This window comes from Diceros bicornis, chromosome 1 (assembly GCF_020826845.1).
Source record: "Diceros bicornis minor isolate mBicDic1 chromosome 1, mDicBic1.mat.cur, whole genome shotgun sequence".
In the NCBI taxonomy this organism is placed as follows: Eukaryota; Metazoa; Chordata; class Mammalia; order Perissodactyla; family Rhinocerotidae; genus Diceros; species Diceros bicornis.
Window position 1 is genome coordinate 73,895,644 of NC_080740.1, and position 18,479 is coordinate 73,914,122.

At 41.2% G+C, this 18,479-nt stretch overlaps 1 long non-coding RNA gene across 2 annotated transcripts in view; it reads left to right on the forward strand.

Annotated features, from left to right (window-relative positions):
- LOC131408319 (uncharacterized) overlaps window positions 1–18,479 on the forward strand; it is a 268,312-nt gene that overhangs the window by 40,274 nt on the left and 209,559 nt on the right. Inside the window, exon 2 of one of the 2 annotated variants that reach the window (XR_009220749.1) lies at window positions 18,115–18,218. The exons of the other annotated variant lie outside the window; for it this stretch is intronic. This is a non-coding gene — a long non-coding RNA (uncharacterized LOC131408319). The remainder of the gene's footprint in view (window positions 1–18,114; window positions 18,219–18,479) is intronic. 2 annotated transcript variants of the gene reach the window in all.

Here is an 18,479-nt window from a genome sequence, read left to right on the forward strand (position 1 = left end):
AATACAGTATGGAAAAATTTTTAATGGGCATGCAATCATTCTAAGATGAAAAGATATTTTAAAGAAGGGTTTATTATAAAAAGGGCATGGCAGTTGTGTTTCATAAAATATCCTAAAGTTTAGAGATGTTTCCAAAACAATACAGTAGCCATTTTAGTTATCTCCAGAGTGCTTAGCTATTTCTTAGAAACCTTAAATACAGACTAAATGTGGTGTTTACATACATAAAGGAGAAGATATTTCCTGAAATTCTCCAGCAGACTACCCTCAGATCCCATTGGCCAGGATTGGTCACATGTCTGTGTCTAAACCAATCACTGCTATGAGTGATGAGATGGCTACGATTGGTTTTGAACAGCCGTAGTTCATTACCTCAGAGGGTGGCAGTGGACTCCTTTTCTGAGCACATGGCTGTGTGGCAAGTGATTACCCCAGCAAAGTTGGGGCTTTGTCATCTAAGAAGGGGAAGATGGAATTAATGTCTGCTTCAGTGACCTTAAGCAAGTACGTCCCTCATTGGACCCTAGTTCCTCCATTGATAAACTGAGGATATTGGACAAACTGGCTTCTAATGCAGGGATTATTATCAAAGAGTCCACGGACCTTGTCCTCGAAGGAATGAAATTCAGATTTTCTTACAGGGCCTTGGGTGGAGCAGAGCTATTATCTGTGCCCCAGGGTGCCACTAGCTTAGGTCATCAAAAGTCTTGTCTCATCAGCTTCTTGACAGGCAGACCTATTATGGGTTCCAGCTCCCGTAAAACCTTGCATCTTGGATTTTACATGCCCAGTGTGAATGCAGTCTAAGTGAGGGATATGTATGTGCAGTTTCGTTAGCTTTTAGTTACATATCAGCTTGACTTTAAAAGTGCTTTGAAGACTTATAAAGTGCTTTGTGCTTGGAGATTTTTTTCCAATAGCTCCCTTTTCTCCTATGCTGCGTTCTCCCAAATCTCTGCATCCCCTCACAATTTGCCTTGACTCAAGGAGCTTTATTGGCCAATTTAATATAAGCCAGTCCCAAGTGCTCTTGAGCCATGAACTTCAGAAATAATTTATCATCATCATTATTAAAAATAATAGAAATAATTTTGGAGTGGGGAGCTACAAAGCCGAATGGGTAGACCTCATGGGATAGAAGCTGAGGTCTTCACTTCTCCTTTCAAGGCTCCAGGTCTCCTGTTTCCTGTAGAGTTTAATGAGTTATAAGGCAACACCCTTCTAACCACCATTGAGGTCAAGAGATAAAACTTAGCCAGTCACCCCAGAAGGCTATGTGCCCCATCCAGTCTCACCCCTCCCCTTCTCGCAAAGTAACCACCATCCTAACTTGTATAGCAATCACTTCCTTGCGTCTTTTATAGTTTTGTTATTCAAGTGAGCATTCCTAGACACTCCAGTTTAGTCTTGCCCATTAAAATAATTGACATGCCTTTCAAGTCTCCTTTAATCTACGAGTTCCTCATACATTCCTTTCCTCATACTCTGTTTTGACCTGTAGAGTTTTCCTACAATATGGATGTTGCTGAGTGCACACTCATTGTACAGTTCTATATGTTCCTCTGTCCTCTGTATTTTCTGCAAGTTGGGAGCTGTATTCAGAGACCCAATTAGATTCAAGTTTAATCCATTTGCTAGGTGGTATTGAGTTCTTTCACCTGGAGGCACATGATGTCTGATTTTTGCTCTTTTTTTTTTTGATGTTAACATCAGCCAATGCTCAATGCTTGGATCCATTAGTTCACTGGGAATTGCTAAATGGTGATATATAATTCTATTATTTCCCTTTCATTTATTAGCTAGAAAACTTATAAACAGATGCTTCCCCTCATCTACTCTTTGATTACCCAGTGGTATGGTTCATGTAGGAGATGCTTGATTCTTTTTCTTTATTTACTATAAGGATAATGAATTGTTTCTGATCATCCTCTGAAGGGAACCAATTAGTTTTTAAAAATATCATCAAAAATTCAAGGACTTGAGCATAAATTGGTGGGTTGCTGGATTGCATTTTTAACCTATATCTCTGGTGTCTTTAATGTTCTGAATACATGGATCAGTGCTTATGCTTGTGAATTTGGCTATCTCCCTGCCTCAAATCAGGCTCTGCCTTCCAGAAAGGAAGCAGCCAAACTCTCCATGTACTACTTAAAGACTAGTGGGAGAATCTTGATTTTAGTTTTGCATCTCTTTATTTTTGATTCCAGTGGCAGGTTAGGGCTAGTGTGGCGATGAATGTAAGGAGTTCTATCTAGCTGAAGGGGTTTGAAAATTTATGGTCCAATTGACAAGATCTTCGTCACTGTCAGATAGGTGCTATTAAAGATCCCATTTATCCAGTCTTTTCTCTTCTGATTCCATGAGCTCCAAGCCCCCCCCGCCTTTTTAATAATTTTATTTATTTATTTATTTTCCCCCCAAAGCCCCAGTAGATAGTTGTATGTCATATTTGCACATCCTTCTAGTTGCTGTATGTGGGACGTGGCCTCAGCACAGCTGGAGAAGTGGTGAGTCAGTGCGCACCCGGGATCCGAACCCGGGCCGCCAGCATCGGAGTGCGAGCACTTAACCGCTAAGCTGCAGGGCCAGCCCCAAGCCCCTTCTGATCCCCACATCTGGCTTTCCATGTGGCTTGACAGCAGGAAGAGAATGCCTCAATCATACTGGCACAAGATTTTCTTTTTGCTCAATGGTTAGGTTAGCAATGAATGAATTGGTGTTTTGCCATCAAAATTATATTTTATATTCTTTTCCAAGGAAATGTGAGCCCTGGAAATGCTTTCCTTATAACCCTTCTTTCACATTGGCTCTGTCCAGTTTTAGGGTAACCCGGTACTCCACTCCTCTTTTTTTAGGGTTCTTCCGAGGAGAGACATGCAGTCATTCTGGGTAACTGAAGAAAAGCACATTCTTTTCAAGCTGGGTCCACTCACCCACATGGCCCTGAGGCAGGCCATGATTCCTCTCATTCTCTCACACTAACTAGCAATGAGGTACTGCTGTTAGAAACCAGGTACCTTTCCTTGGCCACAGCAGCTGCTAACTTACAAGTAAGTCATTAACTAAGGGTAATGATGGATATAACCAGATTTCCTTGCTGGCCTTAAAAATATATCACTCCTTACCAAACTTTTTTTTTTTCCAGAATGAAAGAGAATGTCATTTTGATATTGAGTCTATAAATAAGCATTTAGAATCCATAGATGAACTAAAACACATTCTTTACCCCATCTCTCTGCAGGTTGAAAAAGCCAAAATTTGTGTTTTACTTTCTTGCTCTTTCTTTGCCTGCTCTGGACATACCTAGGCCTGAGTTACAAAATTGCTCACTCCTGACAATAAATCTAATGCTTTCTGTTATTTATGGGGAATAAGTTTGTAAAATTTCAAACCTCTATTCTCCTTGACTGGCTGAGTCATATGGAAAATAAAAACAAAAAATAGTAATAAATACTGATTTTCTATAGCCCACTAAGCAAAGTCTAAATTAAATGACTTCGCTTAAAGCTTTGGTGGCAGAGACCTAATTAATTAAAAACGCCAGGCTTAAACAATTGGCACTCCATCTTTAGGCATAAATGAAGGACAGAATCCGTATGACATTCCACTAAGGATGAAAAATGACAATTGCCTGGGTCCTGGACGATCCTGATTTGACAGGGCACCCTGGATACTTTTGAAATATCCCCCTTTTCCTGAGAAATATGGACTCTACACCACTGTCATATTTATTCTGAGAAACTGGGTTCCCATGCATTCTATTTGTTTCCTTGCTTGAGGCCTGTGGCTGGGGCCTTGTGAGTTTGTAGCAATTGGAGTCAGCTTTTGTTCAGCCTTTAAGATGAAATAAGACAAAATCATAAACATGCTACAAAACACCAGAATATAAAGGGGGTTATTGGTGCCGTAATTAGAGAACTAGGAGGTCGTTATTCCAGTTGTCCCTCCACCCTCCCAACCACATGCCTCTCTGCTAGCTCAGGAACAAAAGAGATTAAAAAATCAGACAGCCCTGAGTTTACTTTAATGGGAACCCTCTTAAGTCTGAGCATAGTTGGAGGGCATTTAGTTGACAAATGAAGAATGTTTGCTCTGTCTTGGAGCCTCAGAAGTCAGAGAAGCATCGGAATAAATCAGCCCCAGATACCCAAGAATCTGAGCATCTTGTTATGCAAACCTGTAAGTTGCAAGAAAACACACCCACCTATGTGCATATTCCCCCAGTTATTTAAATGTCCAGGTCTCCCTTCAACTCTCATTTCAGAAGACTGACAGCTGGAGGGAACTGCTTTCTCTGGAAGAAGTGAGTTGTCCATCACCGGAGGTGTTTAACCAGAGATCCGAGGGCCATTTGTCAGGGATAGTGCTCCTAGGATTCATTCACACAGAGGCTAGATATTTGAACAAGATAACTCTTAAGACACTTTCCAACTCTGAGAAGTTGTGTGTTAGAATGCAGACATGCAAATTTAAAGGGAAATTGACTTTTGAAAACCATAGCTTGCACTCTTCTAGGAAATATTTTCCCAGGAGAGTGAGTACTAAAGAACTGCTTTTGGAGACTAGGATAAAACACACAACTTGAAGCATGTGTGGTCTTATTGGGAATCGGTTGGCCATTGAATTAAATTTTAATATTTCTGTGCACCTCCTGTTCCTACTAGTTTCTCTTACTGTACATTGTGGCAATTTGATAAAGTGGCCTCATCTGGCCTTCAATGATACCAGAATAACTCTTAAAAGAGATACATATGTAGAAATCTGTAGTATCTAGTCCTGACTCCCAGGGAAAAGGGAGACAGGAAATGCAAGTATGCATTGCATAGCCAAATGTTGAAATTCCTACCCTTTCTAAGCCCCTTTGCTTAGTGAGTTAGTAATGCAGAGAGATGTGGTATCTTTTTAAGACATTCAGAGTTCTTTCAGGATACTGCAGTATCTTATAAATTGTTTTACATGGTACACTGGAAACTGGTTTAAAACTATTCAACTAGGGTATAGAATTCGAGAGTACCTGGATGTTGATGAGTGGAGCAGAATACGCCACCCCAAAATATGCCACTTTGGCATGTGGATTATTTCGAGCTGAAGACGATGGAGACCAAACAGACTCAGGAAGCTGTTCACCAAACGTTTAACTGCCTGAAGGAATTTAGATAGAGGGGCTGTACCAGGAAGAGAGCTAATACCAAAGGTAACTTTTTATATCAGAAAGACTTATCTGCATGGCGTGACAAACATTTGTTTACCAATCATCTGCTATGCTCATCTTCCTGTGATTTGTCTTCCTCCCCTTTGAAGCCCCAGACTCCTACCTCCTTCTCTTTAGCTCAGGATGGCATATAAGCCTCAATTGCCTGACTGTTTTTGGGACTCCCGTATGTAAGAAATTTGTTTTTCTTCTGTTAATCTGATCAATTTAATCTATTTATTTAGATTTATTTAATTGAATTATTTAGATCAATTTAATTATTAGACCAGCCAAAAGACCTAGAAGGGAAGAAGGGAAAAGTTTTCTGCCCCTACATCAAAAAACCAGGAGCTTATTGGAACAATATTAAATTAACTGTTAGTGAGTACCCTAAATGGATGATAGCATAAAAAGGTGTATGGAAAATATGAAATGAGCCTCTAGATATCCTGGAACAGAATCGTAACTGTGTGTCATACATATCACTATTTCCCTGTCCTATACTCATGGCCAACATCACTAATCGAGCACAGCACTCTTTGAATTTGGGCTTAACTTCAGAGTCTTAGCGCAAAATTCCAGGCAATCCTGTCATTTGACTGGAGTTCCTCTCCTGCCATTCTCTCATGGACTATTCCATGCAGGCTTTCATTCCCACTACTGACAAAAATGACTCTTATCAAAGTTGCCGGTTACTCAGTTCCATATTACCAAGTCCAGATGTTAATTCTTAGGCTGCGTCTTGCTCAATCTATTACAGTTGGTCTCTCTCTTTTTCTTAATATACTTTCTTCACTTGGCTTCCAGGACACCGTGCTCACTTGGTTTTCCTCCTATCTCGTGGTTGTTCCTTCTCAATATCCTTACCTAGTTCCTTCTCATCATCTAGATTTCTAAATACTAGAATGCTCTCGGACCCTGACTTCTCAGTCTGCACTCACGCCCTTGGTGAACTCATCAGTCTCATGGCTTTAAATACCATCTGTATGATGATGATGACCAAATTCGTATCTTTAGCTTGGGCCTTTCTTCTGAACTCCAGACCCCCAACTACCTATTCAAAGCTCTATTTAAGTGTCTAATACGTGACTCAAATTTAGTATGCTTAAAATTTAACAATTTAGTTTTATCCCTTAGACCTATTGCTCCCCATAGTATCTTTTATCTTAGTTGCTCAGACTAAATCTTAGAGTCATTGTTGATTCCTTCCTTCCTTTCAAAACCATATTTAATCCATCAGCAAATTTTTTTGCACTACTTAAATATATATCTGGAATCTGACTACTTCATACCACCTTTGCAGCTATTATGTCCTTGGGTCTCTGGTTAAATACCTGCTTTGATGGACAACTCAGTTCTGGAGAAAGCAGTTCCCTTCAGCTGACAGTCTTCTGAAATGAGGGTAGATGGGTGTGACATTATGATTTATGATGAGAAATATATACAGTCAAACACCACATAATGACGTTTCAGTCAATGACAGACTGCATATGTGACGGTGGTCCCATATGAGTACCATATAGCCTAGGTGTGTAGTAGGCTATATCATGTAGGTTTGTGTAAGTGCACTCTAAGATGTTCACACAAGGATGAAATCGCCTAACGCTGCCTTTCTCAGAAGTATCCCCATTGTTAAGTGACGCATGACTGTATTTGGTTTTTGTCCTGTTTCTGGCACAGAACTTCTAAAACTCTTGGAATTTCCTAAGTGAAGAGAACAATAAAGGTGTCTTTTGTTATGCTAATGAGCTCACTTTTGGGATACATCTAAGGGTGGAAGCTGGTTGCCAGTGGAGCCAACCATGCGATTAGAGGTTGGAACTTTCAGACCTAACCCCCTGACTTTCAGAGAGGGGAGAGGGGCTGGAGATTGAATTCAATCACCAATGGCGAATGATTTAACCAATCATGCCTATGTAAGAAAGCCTCCATAAAAACTCATAAAGACAAGGTTCAGAGAGCTCCTGGGTTGGTGAACAAGTGGAAATCTTTTTAAGGGGGACCTGGACATTCAAGTAATTGGGAGCATATGTACATAGGTGTCTTTTCTTGCATAACTTACAGATTTGCATATAAAAAGATGCTCAGATTCTTTGGTTATCTGGGTCTGGTTATCTCTTATCTGATGATTGCATTAACTTCCTAACTGGTCTTTCTGCTTCTGCTTTTGCTCCCTGCCCCAATCTGTTTTTCACATAGCAGCCAGAATAATCATTTAAAAACATATCATATAACTTATTCTCCCCCTTTCTTACTCTGTCCAGCCACGCTGACTTCCCACTATTCTGCAAATACACTAAGTCTCCTCCTCAGAGTCTTTGTACTTGCTCTTCTGTCCATCTGAAATATTCTTCTCTCAGATGTTGATTACCTCACTCACTTCATTCAGGTCTCCGCTCAAATGCCCCTTATCAAGGAGGCCTACCCTGACGAGACTGTTGAAAACAGCACCCCCTTCATTTTCTATTCTTCTTGCTTTGTTTCATTTGTCTTCACAGTTTTTATCATTACCTGAAATATTTTTATTTGTTTCTGTTTCTCTCACCCCCCTCTCTCCCACCCCTAGAGCATTCTGTTTTATTCATTGCTGTATCTCTGGCACCTAAAACGGTTCTGTCTTAGGCCAGATTTCCTGGAAACAGACTCTGGGACTGTTGTGCAGGAGATGTCCTGGGACATGTTTGTAGGAGCAATACCTGTGAGGAGTGAGGAAGGAGGATTGGGCGGAGGTAAATGTAGAATTGACTGGTAATTGTAACAAAGTCTGTAGCCTCAGGACTGGGATAGTCGTTAGATTGCCCCGAATTGAGGCCAAGGGGCTAGATCTTTGTACCCCAGAAATTAGCAGTTACTGGATGTGGGCTGCTGCTGGTGAAGGAGCAAAATCTTGGGCAAGGCCGCTTTCTTCTGATGAGAGCAATTCTCAGAGAGGAACTCAGCTTAAAGTCTTTGGTAGCGGATATTCTCAGGGACTGTGGGAATGAATGCATCAGTCTTGAGGAAGGCGTATGGGTGGTGTTCCACAGCATCCTCTACATGTGCTCCACATGTGGTTGATGTTCCAAAATATTTACTTAGTACCTGGATGTCGAAAGCCTGAATACCATTCTGGCTCTGACATTGCTTCTTGGTCTGCGGTATTCCTCTCTATTATCCCATTATTCTTGACCCTGAGAACTCAGGGCACCCTGTGGTCCCTGCTCACTACCTACCAACCACTTGAAACAACTTCCCAAGGTCGGGAGATGGAGAGGAGTAATGCAGAGGGCATAGGCAGGATCAGCTGAGACCCAGCCCCAGAAGTCAGAGCTGGCTTTTCAGCTTGAGAAAACTGATACCAGTCTTGAGAGTGGGAGGCATCTCTGCTCTGTGTCCTTGGGAACAAGATCAAGAAGAGAATGTTTCCTAAGAAGGCAACACATTGCCTTTGGGCAAATCTCTCCTAGAGGTTCTTAAAAATGGAGAAGGAACCATTACATTTGATACAAAGCAGCTGAAAAGTCTATGATTTTAAAAATTAAATCACACCACAAATTGATTTTTAGTGTCTCAAGCCTCCAAGATTTATGCCTCCTGAAACACTCAAAGTAACGTAAGCAAAGTTATTATTCTCTCATCCATTCATTCACTAATTCATTCGTTCATTCAGCCACTCATTCATTCAACAACATTTTTATTAAATGTCAAAATGTAGTCTAGGTAGGTGGTATATATACAAAACTAATACTATTAACTGCCTTAAAAAAAATTTTTACATTGTGCCAGGTACTGTGCTAAGTACTACATGGATTATCTCAGTTCGTCTTACAACAATTCTTTAAAGTAGGTATTAGGTACTATTTTTCTTACTTTTTTTTGAGTTAGAGCAGTTAAATCACTTTCTCAAGGTCACACAACTAGTTAGTGCCAGAGCTTGGATTCCAATCAAGTTGTTTCAGTTTGTAAAAGACTCTAGTACACTTTTCTCTCCAAACAAAGAATAATTAGACATGTCCCCTACCCTCAAGAGGCCTACAGTCCAGTAGAGAGACAGATAAATCAATAAATGAAGTTGAGCTACTGAGGGAGTCAAGATATGCATCTAGGTCCGAGGGTCAAGTCCATGTTCTTTCTTCTCTACCTATTTGTATACTTTGAGATTGGAAGATTGTAACATTTCTAGTGATTTAATCAGGATGCTTTGTCTGCATGTAACAGAATATCCAGCAGAAAGTGGTTTGGACAATAGAATTATTGTACACAGGAAGAGTTCTGGAGGTAGGTAGTACCTGGGTTGGTTGGTTTGATAGCTCAGGGAGGTGAGGGCTCTGGGTCAGCTTCCCTATGACACTTGCCCCAACTCCCTACTCAGCCATTCCAAAGGATAGGGCTTCATAGACCATAGTGAGTTTCATGAGGGGCAGTAGAGAGGACCCCACACCAAAGACCTTATATGGGGTTGGGTAAAGACATGCACAGGAATTGAGTGGGACCCACTGCCTCAGTTCACTTTCCTTTTTACCCGAAACCTCTTCTCCTCAAAAATATTGACTAAACCCAAGCCCACATAGTGGGGTCCTGGGAGCACTGGGCCTAGGCTCAGGTTCCATGGGGTTGGGTTGAGAGTAGCCCAAGGGCTACAGAGCACCTCTAAGGTGAGTACCTGAGCTAAAGCCAGACTGAGGGCCAAGCAGAGAGGCTGACCAGAGCCACAACCTAGGGGGCTGGGGAGCAATGCAGAAATAAGGAGAGAAATTGGGGAGACCGAGGCCAAGCAAGCAAGTACAGAGCAGTGGTAGCAAGTAGTGCCAGGGGTCATTCCCAGTGTTCAATTTAACCTAGACAGGGCTTTCTATGGGACTTCTTTGAGCCAGCTCCCTTCAATAGCTAGAAAAAAGAGCTGAACTAGTTCAGGCACAAATAGAATAAAGAAATAAATCTGAGAACGAATAACAAGGATGTCTTTCCTTCCCCTCAACTCCAAACAGCTGTTCTCAGGGGCTGGGGTAGGAGGGATGATGCTACCTGAGTTTAGTTCTTTAAAATGGTCAGAAATATGACATAGATTATTCACTGCTGAGACACACTACTTTTAATGGAAAAATATTTTTGGGTAAAATCTAGGGGGATATGTAGCACTAAAGTAGTCACTTGTTTTTGAGTGTCTTGATGGAGTATGTGAAGCATTTGCCCATTAGTCCTGTAATTGCACCACGCACTGTTTCTAATACTTACTGAAAGAAGTTGCCCTGCGTTTTTTCTTCCTGGAATAGTGTTACTTACCACTGTGAACATCTTTCACTGGGTTCATGAACAATGTAGCGGAACTGAGTAATAAACAGAATGCTGTCAAATATATATCTTCCCATAATAGATCCTATACCTTAAAATGCCTACAGGGAATCACTTTTTAAAGTCTATAACATGCAGTAGTTTTGATATGACTGGTTGAGCCATGCAGAAATGATTAAAAAAAGAGTAATAAATTCAGATTTTACACCAGGCACCGAGCATTAAGGCAAAATGAAACTACCATACTCAAATCTTCTACAGCTTAGAGCTAATTAGACCTACATTTCCGAATGGCAGAAGCATCATGCAATGCGGCAATTGTTATAATAACTATATTCTCACCGCGTGCTGGGTGGTGATTTACACCAGTGATGCCTGCCAGGGCTAATGGATGTTCTGGGAGGAATTCTCTGGGGGATCTAGAACAAGAACGGGAGTTTTGCCCCTGGGCATCTCTCCCCATTGGATTCCTGGTGATTGTGCTGAGTGTCTGGCAGGGCAGAGATAGAGCCCAGGGGGCAGTAATGTCCCTGTGCATTTTAATTACTACTGAAACAGTGTTTCAGATAATGACTGCATTTTATATAGATTTGAGGAGAAGTGATAGTTTGTACTACCTCTTGGGGTTGTTAGGGGGCTAGAATATGACTGTGTCTATTAAGTTCTTAGCATAGTGCCTAGCACATAGTAAGCACTCAATAAATGGTAGATCTTTTTAAAATAAATGCTTCATCTGTGGTTTGGAATGTATGGTTTATCATAGTTTGACTTTTGGCTCTAAAAGGAGGCACTATTTCAACTGATGCCCGGTGGTTAGTGATGTTAATGTCCTGGATTTCCCCAGAAAATTACATAAGCAAGTGTAATCCAGCGTCTCTGTTGATCCTGGCTGATGTTCCATACTTCTTAGTATGGTTAGCTCCCACCTGAGAAATACAGGCTTGATTCACCGGAAAGCATGTTTGAACTCTCCAGCCCCCACTCCTCCTTCATGAAGAGAGCCTATTGTGCTAGTGGAAAGAGCTCCAAATTACCTGGGAAGGGTGCAGCGAGAGCACAGAGCATTTCCTGGCGGGGCGTGCAGGAGACCAAGTGGGAGGAGAAGAGGGGCTTCCTCACAAATGTCACGCAAAGGTGTGACCAAAGGAGGAGTTGGTGTGGACTATCTTCCTGGGAAACCAGATTGCCATACGATGATGACAACGACAGTGATGATGTTATTAGTGCTTTCTGAATTCTTTTCAAATTCATTATTCATATCTTAAATGAAACTCAAATATGCTGAATGCTTCTTCTCTGCCCAGAACTGAGCCAAGCTTTTTATATGTGATCTTTTCTAATCCTCTCAATGACCCTGCAACGTGGATGTTATTAGCCCCGTTCTTTTTGGACAGGGACAGATTTCGTGTGGTTACATGACCCGGCCATTAGGCCACCCAGTTAACAGGTGGACTGGAGTCTAACCCAGTTTTGTCTGACTCAAAAAACCATGATTTCGCCACTGTCCCCAAGTTCCCTGCTGGGAAGGTTGTGAGATTGCATTTGCTCATTGTCCCCAGATGCTCTGAGTTTGTAGTACATGACCTCATGCTTTTTGGCTACCAGTCAAGGAATGAATTAATCCTCCCACCGGCCTTGATTGATCTCCTGCCTTGTGCTCAGCACCACGCTAGTTAGAGTGGGGCATAAATAAAAAGTATGAGATGAGGTCCCTGGTTTCAAGGGAAGAATACACGGGAAACATTTAGGGAACAGTACAACATATTGTGCAATCAAAGACTAACAGGGCCGGCATCCCAGCCATGTGCCGGGTAGCTCACAGCACCTACTTCCTGCACCCCATGTCAGACACTAATTCTTTAGGGCACTGCTTCCTACTGATTCTGGATGTGGTCTCAGTCTCAGAATCCTTCGCAACACAACATCCTAGGTAGACACAACCATTGGATCTAGTCATCATCTCTCCTGCAAGGATTGTTGTCACTCAGAGGAGCAGAAGATTGAGGCAGTCTAGAGTGGTCCACGAGGGCTTAATGGGGATAGTGGGTTGAAGCCCAGCTCTAAGGGAGTAGGAGAATTTAGGAGTGAGATTGCAGGAAAGGAGGATATTCTAGGTGGAAAGAAGCACATTAGCAAAGCCCCTGAGTTGAAATGAGAGAGTAGCCTCCTGGGGATGGGGACAAGAGTGACTTTGCCGATGTGGATACTCTTGGGGCAGAAAGAATGAGATTGAATAGAACTTTTTTTGACTTGATTTTGACCTATTTATGAACATCATAGCCTATCTCAGAGATAATAAGATAGTAAGAATATTAACTCCTATTTATTGAGGTTATTGTGTCAGTCTTACTGCTATTGCATACATACATTGTCTTTTTTTATCCTTAGAGCAACCCTGAAAGGTAAGTATTAATGTTCCCATTTTATAGAGGGGAGTAACTAAAGCTTAGAGATAATAGGTTATATAGCTGGTTACATAGCTGGTTGAGAATGTTACTGGAATTCAAAAACATCTTAGAGACCTGACCAAAAAATATCTGATATGATGGATTTTATCTTCCCAGCGTGTTCTTCCCCTGCACATGTGTGCAGACACATGTATGTATAAACATACAATACACATACACACTCACAAACAATCTCACATATATAGACTCATACACACATACCATGTATAGATGTAGATACATATTCACACATCAATATGCACATACACACATGCCACACACTCGTACATATTCATGTACACTTATACCACATACATGCATATACACGCATATGGATGCATGGTATATACATCATTCTTCTGAAAAGAATCACTGGTCTTTGATCCCAGGGTTAAGTATAGGATGCAGAACAGGCCAATCAGCTTTTTCTCCCAGCATTTGAATTTTGAGCAGCGATTCTTAGATTCAGAAGGAACCTGAGCCATCTGATAGCAATGTGCTTGAGAAAATATCGTGAGTGACTCATATCCCTGAGCTGCCTGGTTCTTGTCCTTGTGCTTGGTTAAGCTCTTCCTTTTATTCTGAAAACTGCACAGTAGACTTACAAAAATTGCTTTTTTATCTCTGTAAGTCAGTTTCTGTTGCTTGCTACCAAAGAGCCCTAATTAATATAAATCGTCTCTTTAATTTAGCCAAATACCAGTGATGGAGTCCATTTCAGTGAGAATTGTGGCCAGTGAAATGCTGAAGGCAAGGAAGGAACATTTTGTTGCTTTGCTGCAACACTGTGCATGGGGTAGGGTCGTGATGTAAATGAGACTGATATATGAGGGCCTTCTAGAATTTACAGTAATAAACCATTTACAGATGGGGGCCAAGACATAGTGCTCTTATTCTGAATCCATGAATTACAAAGCTATGGTCTGATGTTAATTTTCTTGGTTGTAGCTTACCTTATGTTTTCCCCCACCCATTCCTTTCTGGTACTAATATGATGGCTAGGTAATATATTGCTTCTTCAAGCTTCAATCCTTCAGCAGATATTTACTGGAGCACTTCACATATTGGTAGGTACTCAGGATACAGTAGTTGTTCAAAATACAGAAACAGAAGTTTAGAGCTGGAAGATACATTTAAAATGGTGTAATTCAATCCTTCTTATTCTTATAGAAGAGAAAACAGAGGCTCAGAACAGTTCAGTGGCTTAAGTAGGATCACAGAGCATAGTGGTAAGTCTGTGTTTTGGAACCTGTGACCTAGGTCTTGTCTCCTATGTGAGTGATATTTATGGTTCTTGATCAGACTCTTGGAATCTAGGTGGGGAGATGGAGCATGCAAACAGGAAGCAATTGGCAAACTCAGCCCTGAGTCAAGTAACCCTCTTCTTTCTCAACTGAGTAGTTCTGCAGAAACCAAATAACCCAAAGGGCAAAATTAACCGTGGTCTTCAGCCTAAGCTGGAAATTTAGTTTGGAAACTTAGTATGGAAGTCCTTCCATAGCATCAACAGTTACCTCCCTCTTTCATTCCCAAGTTGGGACTTTGAAGGTGATATCACCCAAGGAGAGAGTAGGGTCTGTTGTGCTAATGGTACCCCAATGAACCGCATAAAGTACAGGTCCCTGCTTATACTGTAGGCACAGAGAACCTCAATAGTTGAGAAAAAGAGATAGGTGCCATGTATTCAGTGACTTTTGATGCATTAATTCTAACCAATAGAGAAAAGGGGATTTCCATCTCATCAATCAAATAAAGACCCTAGCTTTTAACTACTATCTTAGGCTACTTTGATCTCTGCAGCATAAGACAGAATGGACTATTTCTTCTTCCTGGGAATTCAGCTTTTCTTTGACTTCAGTGACACTACAATGACTTGATTTTGTTATTTCCGGTTGCTCCTTCTCAATATATGCTCTGTGGGTTCTTCTTCATCCACTTTTACTTTAAATGTTGGTGTCTTACAAGGTTTTATCTTTCGTATATCTCTATTCTTGGTTTATGGACTCCTCCTGGTCAACTTTATTACAGTGGCCATCTGCTGTTTTGCCCTCCCAGTGTCCATCTCACTCTTCCTTTAGTAAAATCAAATTGATTTATTTTGCTGGAAACAACAAAACACTGCCACTCTCAGTATACGTGATTCTGGTGTGCCGGTAAATGTTTAACGATCAACATTCAGGGGGAAAAAGCCATGGTTGGTAGCATTTCATTGGTGTAAATACTCCCACCATGGTCAGAACCTATTAATTCAACACATATTTATTAAGCACCTAGTATGTGCCAGGAGGTACTGTTTTTGAGACTGGGGATCCACAAGGTGAATGGAACCAAAATAGTCTCAGTGCTCATGGAGTTTATCTTCTAGTTGTGAAGATAGATAATAAACAAATAATTAAATGCATAAATTAAGTAACAAGATAATATCAGATAATGATAAGTGCTTTAAAATAAGCTAGAATAAAGATGAAATGAGTGATTGAGGTAGGGAGCTATCTTAGAAAGTGTGGACGGGAAGGTTTTCTCTAGAAATTGACGTTTAAGCCAAGACCTGAATGAGGAGAAGCAAACCACATAAGAGCTGTAGGAACAGCCCAGACTCGCAGCCCTGGAACTTTTGCCGGATCTGTTTGGAAAGAGATGGCCTTCTTTCGTGGAGGTTACTAAACTTGTAGGATGTCAGCCTGGAGGTGCCGGTGTTCATTTTCCCACCTTGAAGGGAGAGAAACACTAAGATAAGAAATGGAGAGAGACTGATTCCTGGTGGTGACATTTGGGCATTTGTACATTTTTACCCAGCTGTATCTAATGCCAGCATATTCTTGCACTTTTTAGACATATGAGCCAATAAATACCACTTCCTCATTTTTTTGGTCCAGACAGTTTGTGTCTTAACTAATGTCTTAACTAATATATCTACCCCTGTGTCTTCAAATACTACTTAAATGTGAATGACTCTAAAATCTCTCTCTCTGGATTGGGTCTGATTCTAAGCTCTAGACACACATATGCAGCTACCTACTAGGTACCTTTACCTGCAGGTTTTTGCACACATCACAAATGTAATATGTATAAATTTCAGTTCATCATCTTTCCTCCTCAAACTGCTCACTCTCTTTTATATTTGTACTCACCAAGCCAAGCCAAAGCCCTGGGTGTCATTCTGTACTCCTTCTTCTCCTTCAACCTCCTTAACAAATTAACCATTAATTCCCATGGAATGTGGCTTATAAATGTCTCAGGAACACACGCTCTTCTCTCTATTCCCACTACCCAAGCTCAGATACTTGTTTCTCACCTAGGTTACCAGTGTCTTACCATGTCTCTCTGAATCCACTCTTCCTCCCCTTTGGTTTTAATTTCCACTGTGTGGCTAGAGTAAACATTCTCTTTTTTATATTAAGAAGTTTATTTAATAGTAAATGTGACTTTAGACCTTATATCCAGTTAGGATTCTCCAAAGAAACAGAACCACTAGGAGGAACAAATAGGAGTTTTATGTATATGCATATATTTGTGTGTGTGTACATATATATATATATATATATATGCCTACGTATACATGCATGTATATATATACACACAATATACATAAGAAGAGATTTATTTTAAGGAGTTGGCTTATGCAATTGTGAGGGCTGGCAAGTCTGTAATATGTAGAGCAGGTTGGCAGGATGGCAGCTTGGGCAGGATCTCTGTTACAGTCTCAAGGCAGAATTTCTTCTTTGGGAAACCTCAGTCTTTGCTTTTAAGGCCCTCAACTGATTGGATGAGGCCCACTCACATTATGGAGTGTAATCTGCTTTACTTTAAGCCAGCTGATTGTGAAAGTTAATCACATCTACAAAATATCTTCACAGCAACATCTAGACTAGTGTTGACCAAACAACTGGGCACCACAGCCTAGCCAAATTGACACATAAAATTAACCATCACAGACCAAGACTAGGCATTATGGAGCTGGCCACCTCCAGACATTGAGAATTCCTGGATGATTTCAATAGTTGCTTGAGAAGCCAAGTTGGGGCAGCTGAGGGTCCAAGGCATAGTTTGGTGTGTGAGAGAATCGTCGGGATGCCAAAATGTCAAAAATGTTGGTTCCCTGATTTCATTCTCAGAGGCTTCTTATTTCCAAGGCCTAAGGTAGGTATGAAGTTAATTTTGTGGATCTTCACCAAGATTAAAGAAAAAAAAAAGAATTAAAAGATTATAGAAAGTATCAGAGGGCATCCTCGGTGGTAAAGGTGGGTATTGTTTCAGTGAGAATTTTGTTTCACTTATGAGTGTGTGTGTGGGGGGACTGGGGCATGTTGTAAAATGTATTTCTTGCTGTAGGTCATAGTCAAGGTCAAAAAAAGTTCGAAAGCCTCCAGTGAGGGATATGGTCAGTATTCACCCTTGTGACATGATGTGGCAAGTGACTCTTTCTTCTTTTATTACAGGGACTTTTGTTGCCATTGACAGCTCCATCCATCCTTCCTTGGGCAACTTTTCCATATTCTGGTCTCGCCGAGTCCAGTGGTTATGGAGTAATGAAAGGTTAAGGCAGAGAGGGTACAAAACAAGGGTACGAAATCTCCATTTCAACAAGCCCTAGCATCCTTTTCCTTCCCGCCAGTTCCTCCTGCCCCATCCCTGGAGTCCCTCTTTGCAATTTGTACAACTTTCTGTTGCCTGTGCTGCAGGGACAGCAGAAGCCTGAAGTCAGATGTAGGGTCAAGCACCCTGCAAAGCAGATAGCAATAGCAAAGTGTACTTTAATAACTCTCAGTTCCCGAGCAGCTCTGGGAGCCAAGTGCGAGATTTCCAGTGCCTGTTGCTCCTCGGCTTCCCAGCCTGAGGGAAGACCTGACTGATGTCTTTGAATATCCATCAACAAATAATAAATAATAATAATAACCTGCCTGCTGCGGGCATTTTGGAGCTGGGGAGGCTGGATTTGCTGATGTTTTCTTGCTTCTTAATACAACCTCAAAGTCAGTTTTAGGCAGAAAACATAGCAGCTCTGCACCGCAGGAATTTCTCCTTGGTGCTGTCCTAAAGTCTGACTCCCAGGGTTGGGACCCATCTGGGTGAAGTTGTGAAATGGGTGTTGTGTCGGTGGTTACCTGGGATTCTCAGATCTACAATTTTTCTTTCCCTTCAGATGTGCCCTGTTTCAGGCACCACAGTGTTCTCAAATGTCCCCATTTCCCTCTTTTCTTCCAGATTATGGACTGGAAAAGACCCAGATAGAGTAAATGAGTCCTGAGATGTGAGGGAGTGTCCTACCAGACTTGCCCTCTATGATGATTAAGATCTTGGGCCTTGGGGTAAGAATTTTGGGGTTTGAATGTGTATTTCTGCTCCTCCACGTGTGTGTTTGTATGTGTGACCTTGAGCCTATAACTCAACTTCTCTGAGCCTCAACTCCTCATCCGTAGAGCAAGGAGAATATTAATAGTAGTAACTATAATAAGTAATATTTATTTAGTGCTTGTTATGTGCCAGGCAGTGTTCTTAGTGTGTTATCCCCTCAAATCCTCATAACAACCCTGGGAGGGAGGTAATGTAATTGTCTTTGGCTTACAGAT